Consider the following 9,747-nt stretch of genomic DNA (forward strand, 5'->3'; position numbering starts at 1 on the left):
CCACTCGTAAAGTATTTTTTTTACCAAACATTACCTTCAATCCTGCAAGAAAAGAGCGTACTCCCATCTTAAAGTCCGGAAACGGACTTACAACCACTATGGTGTTGCGGGTATCCATGGGCAGAGGTAATCGCTTAATTTGTATCTGAAAGAGTTTATCGACATAATTATCTCTTTTTGTTAGGTTATCAGAGAATACTTAAGAACTCATTGTATAATAAGTGTTATCAGAGAATGGTATACTTTTGACGCATAGTCTGATATTTAGGCTACTTTGTTTTCGATGTGGCGTGCGCACAGCTCTTGTGAGCAAGGACCCCGCTAAGGATACGGGCGAGCCTTGCTCATATGCATATCTGTCGCCAGTTTTCCCTTAGTCGCCTTATACGACACCCACGAGACGAGATGGGGTGGTGCTATTCTTTTCTGATGCCGGCACCACACGGCACTGATAGGTGCTGAGTATACATAACTAGTCGCGCTACTGCCAGAATGACGAGATTGAAAGTCTTAATATTTCAATAGTCTTTGGTCTCAGGACAAACAAAGCCTTTGCACGGTATATCTGTTTCGCCAGGAAACCTGCAGGTGTGCTCCTTCTATTTAATTCAAAGTTTTGTCTCTGCAGCGGTTGTTAGGCGGAATTCGGTTAATATGTAACTACTACCTATGTATACCTACTGGCTTTAAGAAGTTAAGCACTATAGTCTCTTAGAATATACAAAATTATAAATAACAAGTAATTTCATATTGCGATAAAGTGGCACGGATATAAATTATGCAATAAAACCAAATTAGATGATTTTTCCGTAACCAATAATTTTCTCTTATTAACCAACGAGCAAAAATCAGGAGCTTTGGGAGCTCCTAAGGCGTATACTGGTCTTTTACGTTCTGAAAGCGACATGGAATATTTAGATTCTGCATTCAGCCTTTAAACTCAATCAGCATATTCAAAAGTCCCAAGAAGCTCGCGTCGCAGTGATTGCTCCGTTAATTATGGGCATTGAGGGCCGTCGCAATTACCGACGGGTCCCCGGCCAGTGGCCACGGCGTTACTGAGGGCGGGCGAGGACAGGGCTCAGTTAACCAGTATTGGCTTTAGAAACATACGGCTCAAAAAATATTCTTAGTAGGTTACGCATAACGTTATCTGTGTTACTGACTTTAAACTCAGCATATTTAAAAGTCCCAAGATGCACGCGTCGTGGTAATTGCTCCGTTAATTATGGGCATTGAGGGCCGTCGCAATTACCGACGGGTCCCCGGCCAGTGGCCGCGGCGTTACTGAGGGCGGGCGAGGACGAGGCTCAGTTAACTAGTATTGGCTTTAGAAACATACGGCTCAAAAGATATTCTAAGTAGGTTACGCATAACGTTATCTGTGTTACTAACTTTAAACTCAGCATATTCAAAAGTCCCAAGAAGCACGCGTCGTGGTGATTGCTCCGTTAATTATGGGCACTGAGGGCCGTCGCAATTGCCGACGAGTCCCTGGCCAGCGGTCGCGGCGTTACTGAGGGCGGGCGAGGACAAGGCTCAGTTAACCAGTATTAGCTTTAGAAACATACGGATCAAAGATATTCTTAGAGTTAGACCAAGTTGTCTGCAGCGATTTTGGTAGCCCACGCAGGGCAAGTGTTATTTTATGCGTCATAAGCGAAGCGGGGCTCCGTCTAGCTATGTTGTGAACTAACACTACGCGGAACGCGGAACTAACGCTAGTGGGGAAAAATGCGACCGGGAATAAATAATGTTACCCGGAACTAACGCGAGTGGGGAAAAATGCGATCGGGAATAATGCTACGCGGAACTAACGCGTTTGGGGCACTGATCTAGCTACTCTAAATTTCTTTGTTGTTCTATACTTATAGTTCATCAAGAATAAATGCAATGATTCTGATTCAAATTTACATCAAAAATCTCTCACAACCCACGGGAATAGATTGACTGCAGCATTTGGATTAGTATTACCGATTAATCGGCAGCAAATTGATGTTGTGCTGGACGTCTCCCCGCTGGGGCGACGTTACAACGAGAACGTGCATTTGACGTATCGGAATAATATTGAAAATGGATTGGGACCCATTTCAGTAGACACCCACACACACAAGGACGAAACAATGCACCACGACAGATGGTTTACATGTATTATTTTTAACTAAAAACTTGAAGTGTTAGGTAAACCAAGTTTTTTTATAGAAAAATATTGTCAGTAAGAAGTTAACTTCAACCAGTGGCGTAGCTAATACCACCCGTTTAGGGGTGACACCCGTCCGTGAACATCAGTAGTGCCACCTATAAAAATTCGGCCGGATTTTGGTCTCAATCCGGCGGATCCGGCCGGATCCGGCCGGATTGGTAATCCGGATAAAAAAATCATCAAGTCACGTATTTTATCATGTTTTTAGCGTTATATGCGAAGTTAAGGATATTTTTTAATGGATTAATAAAACGGGTGTCTTAACAGGAGACATAGGCTCTCCGAAACATGTCGCGCGAGTGACTAAAACAAGTGAGTCTAAACCGTAAATTATTCAATGTTAGTATGTCTCACAACAGTTTAATTCGATGATGGCTGTTTTAAGTTTCAAAAATCAACGTTTTCATTACTTAACCACAAATAAAATCTTCTTTTTCTCTTAAAATATCTATAGCCCAACCCACATTTCGAACAAAAAGGTGCTCTCAATTCAACCATTTTAGTTTTAGCAAACAAAATCAATAAACGTGTATACCTATACAAGTACATTTAGTAGCATAATAATAACAAAATAACATATAAATAATAATAATAAATAAATATTATAGGACATTTTTACACAAATTGACTAAGCCCCACGGTAAGCTCAAGAAAGCTTGTGTTGTTGGTACTCAGACAACGATATATAATATACAAATACTTAAAATTAAATACATAGAAAGCAACCATGACTCAGGAACAAATATCTGTGCTCATCACACAAATAATTGTCCTTACCGGGATTCGAAAACCCAGGATCGCGGCTCCACAGGCAGGATCACTACCCACTGGCTAGGTCAGACCGGTCGTCAAAAGTCAACATATATTTCTCTATTTAATTTTATAAATATTTATTCATTATATTTTAAATGCAGGTAACACTTATTATAAGTGGGCTAAAATGGTTTGTACAAAATAAAACGAAAGAACATGTACATTAAATTACAATGTAACAACACAATAAATTGAATATAAACCAATCCAGTACTTACGGTGCACGGAAATCTCACGACACATATTTCGTCGGCTAGAAGACTGGCGTCAACTAACAAACAAGTTGTTGTGTTGCTGTTTGCGAGCGAGAAAATTCGAATACTGGCGAGAACTTTTAAATTTTAGCAGTGTTTTAAGCTGTTATTTTATATTTTAGCGCTTTATTTCACTTTACCGGATCCGGTACCGGATCCGGTGAATTTTGCCGGATCCGGTATCATGAAAAATGTGCCGGATCCGGCCGGATTACCGGATCCGCCGGACCGGATTGCAATCCCTAGTAAATCCTGAACTATTTATTTAACAAAAATTACAATTACTCTTTTTAAATATATTTTACAATTTTGATTGAATTTTGGGGTGACCCCTACAATTTCCGCACCGGGTGCCACCCATGCCATGCTAGCTACGCCACTGACTTCAACCAAATACAATTTAAAAATCTGACATGCTGGGAAACGGGTCAAACAAACAGCATGCAATCTTTGTTTTCCACCAATCAGGCGTATGTAAATACCAAAGGCATGGCAGTGAATTTTCGTGAACAGTGTCCATTTTAATGTGCAGTGCGTTCAGCCAGCGATCCATGCAAAAATCAAATAAGTTTTTGGCAAAAATTTCATTTTTTGTACAAGCTTTTATCGCTGGCTGTAATTTTCTTATGACAGACAAAAGTTCCTATGGCCACCTCCTGTCTCCATCATCAGATCAGCTCGATCGTACCCTAATATTGCATTGTCATCTGATTTATACATGCATGCAAAATTTCAGCTCAATCGGAAACCGGGAAGTGGATCAAATTAACTTGCAAGATTTGATTACAGACAAAAGCTTGTAAAAATGAAAAATTCACACCAACGAATGACACCCGCGTGCGTGCACCCGCGCCAGCTAGCGGACAGCAGCAGCAGCAAAATACGGGAAGCTTATGTTCTTAACTGTCAGAAACAGAAACGCCCAATTAGAACCTGCGTATGACCCTTTAACCAAAATCTTCATCAACCATTATTACAAAGTGCGGTCAGTCGAGTAATGTTGAGTAGAAAAGTGCTAAAGCGAGGTTTTCCGGCGGGTCAAGTTTGAGGGGCCAGTTCAATTAAACTTCGGCCGGAACGGCGGCCCGCAAAGTCCGTACCTATCCGTATTGTGGTCCGGTTTCATTACGATTTGCGGGAAATCCCCATTTGACATTGTCTACCTTTTAGAGATGTTGTGATGAGAGAGTATATAATAATATAGACCGGTGAAGAAGAAAAGTAATTAATAAACTTCAATGATTAATAAAACTTATGCAAATATGGCTTTCTCAAAATTATTGATCGAGCGAAAGTTTCCGTTTTAGCTTGGGCAAAAATGCTTTCGTACTCATATATAATTATATTCGACTGTCCGGCTGAATTTCTCCTTTTCAGGATGCGTATTCTGATTGTAAATACAATCAGAATAATATTATTAATAAAAGAACAGATTTATTTCAACCAGAACGTCACTTTTGGCATTGTCTGATCATATCCATTACAAATCCGGATCAAATCCGTAACTTGTTATTGCGATTAAAAGACGCCTCCAGAGTATTTCTTAGATGATTCTTTCAAAAAAATGTATGCTGATTCAATTGTGAAGTGGATTTTTTTCTTCGATTCTCTTTTCAGAAATTATTGAAAATCACAAATTTATTGCAGATTCACGAGTCTATAGATCATCAGATTCATTCTTCTGTCCATTCTGTTACCCCCTGCTGGGGATGGGGCAGCATGTGGGAGAGGATGTTATGGTAATATTCCATTTCTAACCGCAGCTGCACTACCGGTACTGAACGCGTCGCTGTCGTTGTCAATTTCCATAGTAAAATTAACAGTAATGCAGCTGTCGTTGGAAATGGACTGTATACCTTTAGTGTGATAAAAAAGAAACACTATTATTATCATTTCTCTCGCGCGCTCTCTGCGTAACCGCTGCCTCGGGATTTTGCAGTCTTTATAGGTCACTTTTATTGCTTCATATTGGACCGCTGTTATCTGAATATCAGTTTTACTGCTTTTACTGTCCGCCTGTAAGCAATGCCTAAGCATGCCAACTTATCTTTAAATAGAATTGTGTACAATTTATTGCACCAAGAGAGGTACAATGGACAAACTTGTTGACTTTTATTGATGTAGGTTTTTTGGCATGTCATGTAATTATCTTTAGGCTAAAGATATTGGCAGATTTTGTTACATAAAATACTGTGAAAGGTGACGTTCGGATGTTAACTGCAGCTGCATTACTGTTGCGGCGTCGTTGTTGCCACCGCTGAATCTGTCAATTGTCTTGATAAGATGAGTGACGTTCGCCGCCGCATTACTGCCGCGATTATGACTTTCATTCCGTCACTCATTTTGTCAAGAAAATTGACAAATACAGCGGCTAACGTCACATTCAGATTTGTCTCAGTTGATGATATACTTTCAAAAACGGTGTAAACGGTTATAAATATTACCTATTTATAACTTCCACCAAAAAAAATTAAATAATAAGTTGGGAAACAAATTCCCCAACTTATTGTTTAATTATTTAAGCTTATTTTATTTAACTTGATATAACATATTCGTACGTTTCAAGCTTTATTACCGCTAAAAGAAAACCACGGTTTCCCAAAGGCACAGTTACATCAAAAGTAAATGAATAAAGGTTTAAACCATTAAATGATATACCGTTCACCCGCAGTTTCAGACAAACGGCCGTATTCGAACAATACCTATAAGATGTCACATCGATACACCACCGATCTGTCAGTATCAAAACGTTACCTTTGGCACTGAATGGTATCATATCGCTGTGATATCTTATAATCATTGTTCTAATACGGCCGAAATTTATTCCAGAACATAAATTACGTAGAACCTCTCAAGGAAATTGGTCTAATAAAGGCCCCTTATCCGCTTTATTGTAAAAACTTAGAGCTAAGCTTAGCTTACCTTGCATAAATATTTCTTCGCGATCCTTTACAGTGGAAGTGGAATCTCTATAAGTTGGACTTCGTTATTACTCTTTTTGTAATTTTTCTGTTTATATAATTATCGCTACCAACGACTCTTTTCTTTCAAGCATCAGTATTAAAAAAAGACAAAATATATAAACGCCAACGACGAATAAAGAAACTCATAGCTTTTAATCGAATAAAGATTTCCTACTTGTTTCAATCTCATTTGTTCTGACCGTCTTCCATAACTTTTTCGTATCTCTCTCCTCACTTGACTTGAACAAGAAGCCCTGAAATATTTGAGAGTTGTAATATTTTTATACGTAGGTTGTTCCATAAGTCTTGCAAAAGTGTAACTTCTTATTAAGCTTTTTCAAAATAAAAACCATCACTGTTAATACACTTATATATGCGTTCAAACCATGTATCAAACATGATCTTCCACCGCTCCTCTGTGACAGTGGCGCAGGCTTCATCCCATGCACTCACTAGCTCGTCATCAGTTGCAAACCGTCGTCCTTTTAACTAGCTCTTGATCAGCGGGAAGAGACCAAAATCGCACGGTGCAAGGTCGGGGCTATAAGAAGGGTGGTCCAGCACAGTAAGCCCCGATTGCTCCAAAAACTCCTGAGTTCTGATCGCTCGATGACCAGGAGCGTTATCATGGTGGAAGTGCCAACTGCCCAGATGAGGGACCCAGAGAGAACATAACTTTTTAACTTTTAGGTCTTGGTGTAAAATTGAATTAAGTGTTGATTCACTAATGTGGAGAATCTCCTCAATCTGTCTGCACGTAATTCGCCTATTAATAGTTATCAGTTTTCTAACAGTGTCTATGTTTTCTTGGGTCCTGCTTGTAATGGGTCGTCCCGGTCTATCGTCGTCGTCTAAATTATAGTTGCCTCTTTGAAATTCCTTGTACCACCTGAATACGGTAGAAAGGGAAGGGCACTCTTTACCAAAGGCACCGAACATTTCCTCGTGGCACTCTTGGTAAGATAATCCACGTTTGAAATTATAATACAAAATCACTCTGTACTCGCGGTTACCGAGAAAAGCCATTTTCACAATTGTTTCGATCTATTTAACGAATATCACTGCTGGCAGGCTCAACAAACACATCATGTAAGAACTTGTAATTAGTGGCAGATAACCATACGCTCAGGCATACATGTCAAAGCTTATTAGATTCCTTCCATTGCAAGACTTATGGAACAGCCTACGTATAATATATATTCATATTCATTATACGTAGGTACTCACTCAAAATGTTATATCGTCTCATCGCGGCTTTATCTCGAAGTCGATAATTAAATAGGTATGTATAACTACCTATAGTTTACCGTGTATTACCATCTGTTTGAGAACATGTACTCGTATGTATTGTGTAAGTATGTTTCTCTAATACAAGTGTCGTACCTAAAAACCACTTTAAGCAGACAACAAAAGCTATTCCTGACGACGCTGAATTTTTTTCGCTTCCCTCAACATCCATGTTACCGAGGTTCCACCTATGCTATGCAATTCCATAACTCAGAAGCAATCAGGCATGAGAGATCGAGCTATTTCCTCAGGAGCACCCATTCAACCTTATTCACCTTATTCGCTCCCCATGAGGCCCATTCGCCTTTAAAAGTGTGATATGGTTTTGATCTTATTTTGAGACGACTTTGAGCGCGTGCGCCACTGCATCAATCAGAAACCTGAATCAAATTGAACAAAGTGCGTATCACTATGCTATGCCATTTGGCATACAAATAGTTACAAAAGACATGTAGCGTGCATTTAAAACTAAAAAATAATAAAATAAAGTAATTCACGTCACGATAAATTAAAAGGTTTTAAAGCTTCCACTGTCTGACAAAAAATCTTAGATTGAGTAGTATGCTTAATTTATTAAAAACCTGAGATATCAGGCCGCGTAGCGAACATGCTAATTAAATAGCTTACGCACCGTAGCGAACGAAACGCAACTGTCGCTGTTGCACTAATATGGAAGAGACATGTTTCAGGGTCGTATCAAAATAAGATCAAAACTTTATCAAATTGGTAATACAGAATTGGCCTCCATGGCATAGCGGCTCCTAACTGATTTGGCGAAAATTTTTCTTTAGTGACATTTTATGGGTCGTATAATATTTTGTCATGTGTAATATGATGATAGTAAAGCTATCTACTTTGGATTAAACGTTTTTGACAGGATACTATAAAACTATAATAACCATTTAATTAAAACGAAACATATTATCAACAAAATATTTTTCTTAATTTCTATTCATAAAACATTTGTTAAAATTATCAACAAATTGCTGCAGTAACAATTTCCGACAATGTTTTTGAGCTTACATACGACAGCATTTTTTTTATAAATTTTTTATAGTTTATATCAATCTGTATGGAATGAATAAAGCTTTATTCATTGATTCATTCATTCACGTATAGCATTAAAAATATACAGATCGAGGAGGCTTCTCCATTGAAGGCCAAAGACGTCCACTTTCCACAAAAGCTAAAGTTTCAATGAAATTAAAAGATCTTGAATGGAAATCGAAACGCCTTAAAGCGGATATTGGTTTCGTAACAGGATATTGTTTGAGTGGAGCATACACAAGACGTGGGGAAGGGATAAGGACATGCAAATATTTACCTGTGTTAGGGTTCTGTACAGAAATCTTAAGATGTGACTGTAGCACAAGTTCATTTTTGGTAGAAATTATGTCATTAAAATAAGAACTGTCATCGTCAGTTATCGGATCGAATTTGTGATGAAATCATATTAATTAGGGGTTGCAGATGTTTACCTATAAATAATATTATCGTCTTAGCTATGATCAAAATGTGTTGATAAATTGATTTAAGCGACATGAGTACACATATTACCGCCATCTTTTTAGGGTTCCGTACTCGGAGAGTGACAATCGTAACCCTATAACCAAGCCTTTTCTTCTTTTTCATGTGTCATCGTCATCCCGGAGGTTAGTCAGTTAGTCAGTCAGTCGTAAATAAAAGTATTAAAACTTTTTTAAAGGCTGTAAAACTGTCCATCTTATTTACAAAATCCACGACATAAGGGACCAACTCGCTCTTCCCTCGATTTTAGGTGTTGCATAGGACACATAATCGTTTTACTACTAAAGGTACTCAAGACCAAAGCGGTTCATTGTATGAAACTGAATACGCGTGTGATGAATATCTATCAATTTGAACGTCAGTAGCGCAATTTGCGATCAAACCGGCCATTATAACGCACAATGTAAACCAATTTTGACGTCAACGTAAAAACGTTTTTGATGCAGCTTCCATTTTTGTAATGGCGGTTAATTTGACCAAATGTCATGATTATTATTATTTTATATTTGATAGAAGTTCTGATAGCTGGTTTGATAGTGCACGCCGTTGTATGGGAACCTTGCACTTGCACCTTGCGCTGAAACTTGGCACAGTTGATTCTTAGCTGGTCTCCAACTGCTGGGGCCAACTGCAACGTCGGCGTGCAGTTACCATACAAGTTGTAGTCGGATTGCGTCCGTCTGTACCGGCCCTTAGCTGG

General features: G+C 38.8%; 1 long non-coding RNA gene across 1 annotated transcript in view; it reads right to left on the bottom strand.

The window, feature by feature from the left end:
- Positions 1–2,114, bottom strand: part of LOC134670423 (uncharacterized) — an 81,309-nt gene extending 79,195 nt beyond the window's left edge. The window contains exon 1 of the long non-coding RNA XR_010099055.1: positions 2,102–2,114. This is a non-coding gene — a long non-coding RNA (uncharacterized LOC134670423). The remainder of the gene's footprint in view (positions 1–2,101) is intronic.
- Positions 2,115–9,747: the final 7,633 nt, after the last annotated feature.

The sequence above is a fragment of the Cydia fagiglandana genome, chromosome 13 (genome assembly GCF_963556715.1).
Source record: "Cydia fagiglandana chromosome 13, ilCydFagi1.1, whole genome shotgun sequence".
Lineage (NCBI taxonomy): Eukaryota > Metazoa > Arthropoda > Insecta > Lepidoptera > Tortricidae > Cydia > Cydia fagiglandana.